Genomic DNA, 5571 nt, shown 5'->3' with positions numbered 1-5571 from the left:
AATTTGTCATAGTATACTAAATGTCTAAACAAAGTTTTACTTTAAAAATATTTTTTTTTCCTTAATGAAATTCCACAAAATATATTATTTATATGAGTCATGGATGTTTTCCATGTATACAGCATGTTTTTATCCATTCAAATAGGCATATCGTTGCTTAGCACCCACAGCACAAAATTTGATAGGTTTGGGGCTAAGTTGAACTGTGTAAGATGTCCCCAATATTTATTTATTTATTTCATATTTATATAAAAAAAAGCATTAAGATTGAATGTAAACGTCAAATAGTTGTCTCTATTTTATTATTCTACAATTCGTTCCACATAGTCTGCAGAGCCCCATTCATACTGGATAAATTTTAGTCGCATCCGGTCCGTCAAATGTCTTATGATCTATAGAGCCCTTTTGATTTTTCTATGGCAACATTTGCTATGCTGACGTCATTGCCACGTCATTACTGTCAGTCAGACAGAAATAAAAGAAAAATGGATGCCGTTGAGACGTACACGCATTATTTGGAACTGAAAATTACTTAATTTATCGACCTGCTGGCTTGTATTTGTTATAAATCATAAAAAAAGTGAGTAATACATTAACTAAGTAATGATATATGTTGTTAGTAATGTGATAAATACAACACAAAATGTGTATAACGAATGTAATAAATAAATGATTGTTTGCTTTTAGCCTGTGACGCCAGTGGAACTACGTGGTTTTCTTTCGTGATGATTTGATGATACCTCAATGGAATTGAGCCAAGTTTTTGCCGTAAGTAATAATGTATTTAACTTGTCCATCACAAAGCAGTTCATAGTTTAGTTTAAACCTTGACTTGCTAAAATGGTAAAATGTTTTCCAATAGAGAGATTGTCTAATTCCTATAGCGCACTACAATAACATTCTAATTCTGGTCTTAGAGATGGAGAATTTTAGTAAGCCTACAACTTCCTATTTCTTATGTCCGCCTATTTACATGTTTCAGGTATTGGGTGCTAGATGCCCCTTGGAGTTAAGCCCCAGTGCCACTATACTACCTTACCAGTTATGTGTGGGTGTTGTAGTCCTAAGACACCCCGGAGGTACAAAGGGCCTTCACAAGCTCATGCCACGCCTTCCTATCTTCAGCAACCCTCGTGACCTCGCTCCACCAGCTCAAACCTGCCAGTCGCAGCTCATTTTTCGACGGACCGCTTCCATGAGTAGACAAGGCACCGACGATCACGGCTTGCATCACCTGTACTGCTTCGTAATATGTAAGTTACACTTTTAATGTCTAATGATTCTGTAATCTGTTAACTAATCTCACCTAGTGTTAATAAAATTATTTGTATGCCTTGAATTATAAGGTACGGATTCGAACCGCGACCCATTGTCCTTGAGAACTGTCATCTGATATTTGCCAGTTGCTTTTGAGTGAAGGAAATCATCGTGAGGAAACCAGACTAATTTCAATAAGACCTATTGAAAATTAGTGCCTACGCCAAATCCTGGAATTAGCTGTCAAGCAGACTCCATGCTTCCATGAGCCGTGGCAAACACCGGAATAATGCAAGGAGGTTGAATGAATTTTAAAGTTTGACCAAGCAATGTTGGTTTTAAGCAAAAATTGTATAAATGAAGAATGTAAGCATTACCGAATGTCAATAATAAGAATCATGCTTAGTTTGTAATCAAGTAGGCCTGTACAAGAATGCCCCTTCAATTTTTATTTATTTATTTACCTTTTATGTTGTTGTTAAGTCAATTATTTCTTTTTGGTTTGACTAAACTTTATTTCGATAATGTATTGTATGATAAAATTTGAAATTCATGCCATAATTGAAATAGACCCTAATTAATAAAATGATCAAATACCTATTTAGTTATAAAATCTCTGCCAATCTTATTCTTATAACTTATGCTTATTTATAACTAGGACTTATTTCCTACTTAATTAATAAATATTTTCTTAAATTTTCCAGAGTATGCTGAACATCGCTGAACGCTGCCATTATACTAGGAACAACGTCCTGCCCCTTCCCCGGCTGTGTACAAATTGGAACTCCATTTGCATGCCCCTTTGACTGAGCAACGTGTGTGTGTGCTCGAAACACATTCACTTGCAACAAAATGACTCCCAGGCTGACCTGGCTCAGCTCCTGTATGTCTGATCTACATCCACAATGGTAAAATGTTTATTTATTTATTTATTTATTATTCTTTGGTTTACTCTCGGGTAAATAATATTATTTGCTCTTATTCCTGATTCTAGAGGTAATAATAGCAAGTCTACTACAGACTGACTCCATTTGTTCATTCAAACTATTATACTGTGCACTATATTTGGCACAAACACTACTACTAAGTCTAAAATCTTAAGTCTAGCTTATCTACCTAACCAGTCAAATTGATCTATGCTAACTTACTGCATCCACTGATAACTGGTTCAAAAAATCAAAACACAGACAGACGGATAATCTAACAAAGTTATAAATATAGGAAACCTATGTTCAACTTACTTGCTCTATTTTATAGTGTACTAGAATTAGTCTAATCACAATCTCGAGATTAATATTTTTTAAAAAGCTTTTTCTTAGCAATTATGATTTCCTATTCCTAACCTTGGGTCATATTGTAGACTACTCCATAGTTGATATATTTACTAGCTACATGCTACATGTTACCTAAAGAGCTGAAATTTTATAAAACCAATAAGTGGAATGACAATACAATATTACAATATCATTGAAAGCCAACTTCATGAAGATGTCTTGACAAACAATGCAATTTATTATAAATGACTTGTTGACCTGTATGTACAATACAATATTACAATATCATTGAGCTGATTTGATGAAGATGTCTGACAAACAATGCAATTTATTATATGACTTGTTGACCTGTATGTATAAGAAAGGAATGCACATCCAATAGTGGAATTGCATTCTAAATGTTTTAACTGAAATGTATTTACCCTTCATTTTTGTTCCAGGTTTCAACGAAAGAGTGAAAATTCTTCTCCATGTACAATCACTTCCAACGCCTACACTGACTACACCAAATATGATCATCACTCAACGTGTCTCACATCAAGATACTTTTCAAAAGTCATCGAGAAGAGGAACATAATATCTTTTCCCATGGTTTCCTGAATAATCCTAACTAAAAGTTACTTCTCTATTCTATTTTTCCTGCATGGAGTGGCGCTTTTCCGTTTAATGGAAACGATATGAACATATATGCTCTGGGTTTTTTTTTTTTTTTTTTTTTTTTGTGCACCTTTTCAATATTACTAATAAAGCATTTTGTGGATGTTTCATTTACCACCTTCCTTCATAATTTTGCTAGTGTGTGATTCACCATATCCCTAATTATTAAATGCAATAGCTACTACAATCTGTTCACTGATGGGAATCATTTCATGTTAACACAGCTCTGAATACTATCTTATATAATGACTCAGACTGACTGTCAATAAAAATATCCCTAGCTATAAGCTTGCCTGAGATTAATGAATGGTGTGCCTAACTCCTTACTTGAGTACTTAAGAACTATGCTTAAATTCTAGATTGTATGTTCTTGACATTTTTGTCTATAAGCTACTTGAATGTTTGTCTCTTTCAAGTAATTATAATTTGTTCACACTTCAGTGGAAGACAACTAATCCTTAGTTGTTAGCAAGTATGAGACGTGCTAATTGCTACTCGTTTCCCTATGATTATGAATACCATTACTTATCCTATTGTTAATTTTATTTAAAAATAAATCAAATCAATGAGTCGCCCTGTTGACAACATAAGATTATTGTCAGTATAATCACAGCTAAAATAAATATTTCACAGCTTAACGCTTGTCTAGATCAATCATCATTTTATTTCCTAGTTTTTCTCTAGCTGATAACAGCTTATCACTAATCAGTTGATAACACGGAAAAGGGGCGAGAAGATAGTGAGGTAAGAGTGAACATGATGGTGTTCTTGCTGTCAAAGTGACATTTCTTACCATGATATGCGACACTGACACATGAAGAATAGATTTTGACAAAATGTACTTAATCAAGTCTGTGTATCGCATACTGTCATTAATTTAGCTTATTCTGTTTCTTAAAAGAACATGCCAATACTAGCAACTTGTACATGACATACATACATACTACATGCCAAATCTAGTTAGAAATCAATTCCTACAGAGGCCCACAGAGCAAAGTACCTAAAATACTAGCAGTATTTCCTTGCTCATTTCTACTTAATTTAGTGAGACTGGCAGATATATTATAACCAACAGAACGGAAAATCTTGATTCACTAAACAGTAAAAGTTTCCCTTAACATGAACCATGTACAACCTTTTAATTTTAAATTATTTATACGTATCTAAGTATTTATAATCTTCCATGATATCGTTTTAAATAACCCTCGACACAAAATTACCCCGAGATAGTCGATATGCGCGTAATTGCTTTCAGTAACGACTAATTTGTTTTAGTACAAAACTTTCCCAGTAGATAAATATAACCGATACCATTGAGGTTTTTTATTTTTTCTATAATCTCTTGATTATCGCAACAGAATAAATATCAGCTAGAAAACGAATAACTTTTCTAAAATTGCCATTCCGATTGATTTGTTTCATTGACAGCTGGTTTGACATTTTTACAATAGCCTCAAATACTTTCTTCTATCCCCGGTGTCCCTAGTCGATGACAGTTTTCTGCACGTGTTATCTCTTATCAGTCTGTACGCACGTTGTTGATCGATAATTATGTTATTGTTTACATACAATACCATGTGCACACGCGATTCCAATTATCGTATAAAGCCGCGTCCTAAGTTCGTAACGGGTAACGTTAATAAGTTTTGGCTATAAGTACTAACTGTCATTAATTCTTTCGATAGTGAATTAAACGTGAAATAAAAATCTAATTAGATAAGTGATAAGCCTACAACAGTTTTAAAATTACACAGCTATGTCTAAAGTGAGTGAACTGTGTGCTAAAGTGCAAAGTTTCTGTTTCAATATCGGATTATAACTTTGTTTAAAAATCCAGGTTAGTGACCTTAAACTTACAAAACATACTTCAAAATGAAACGTATCTTAGAAAACTATCAATAGCTTGATTGCCCCTTAGACTATTACGCAGTGGTTAATAAGAATAGACGAATGATACAAAATTAAAATAAAGTTTCAGCATGAAGGATAGCAAGTTCCCAAAAAGGATATCTCATTCACAGCAACACTTTGTGACAAAATGTCACTTGAATATGCTAACAATTGGACATATTTAGGGTCTATTACATCCTGCGTCACGGACTAACACTTTATAACACCCCGCTACCCCTTTTAATTAATTACACCCTAAATTACCTAACTTAAGTCCAAATTGTTAGTCCTAATTAAAACAATACACTATTAAAAATTGGCCATTAAAACAAATACTGTGATCGTCTAGTAAGTGGTAGGACCCCGTAGTTGTGCGTAGCAATCCAGATTCTTTTTACCTTTAGGAACTTGCTATTAGGGGTAAATTTAAGTTGATAAAACTAAGGCAGTAATATATTCACTTGAGGTATAATAAGCAGAGAGAACGACATTT

General features: G+C 33.7%; 1 long non-coding RNA gene across 1 annotated transcript; it reads left to right on the top strand.

Moving 5' to 3' along the window:
- The first annotated feature begins 298 nt into the window (after window positions 1-298).
- LOC125232542 lies at window positions 299-3233 on the top strand. Its single transcript, XR_007177759.1, has 5 exons — window positions 299-580; window positions 688-768; window positions 983-1253; window positions 1962-2165; window positions 2972-3233. It is a non-coding gene; the product is annotated as an uncharacterized LOC125232542 (long non-coding RNA).
- The last annotated feature ends 2338 nt before the right edge of the window (window positions 3234-5571 follow it).

This window comes from Leguminivora glycinivorella, chromosome 13 (genome assembly GCF_023078275.1).
Source record: "Leguminivora glycinivorella isolate SPB_JAAS2020 chromosome 13, LegGlyc_1.1, whole genome shotgun sequence".
NCBI lineage: Eukaryota > Metazoa > Arthropoda > Insecta > Lepidoptera > Tortricidae > Leguminivora > Leguminivora glycinivorella.
Note: the sequence above shows the minus strand (reverse complement) of the source record. Positions and strands in the feature narration are given on the sequence as shown.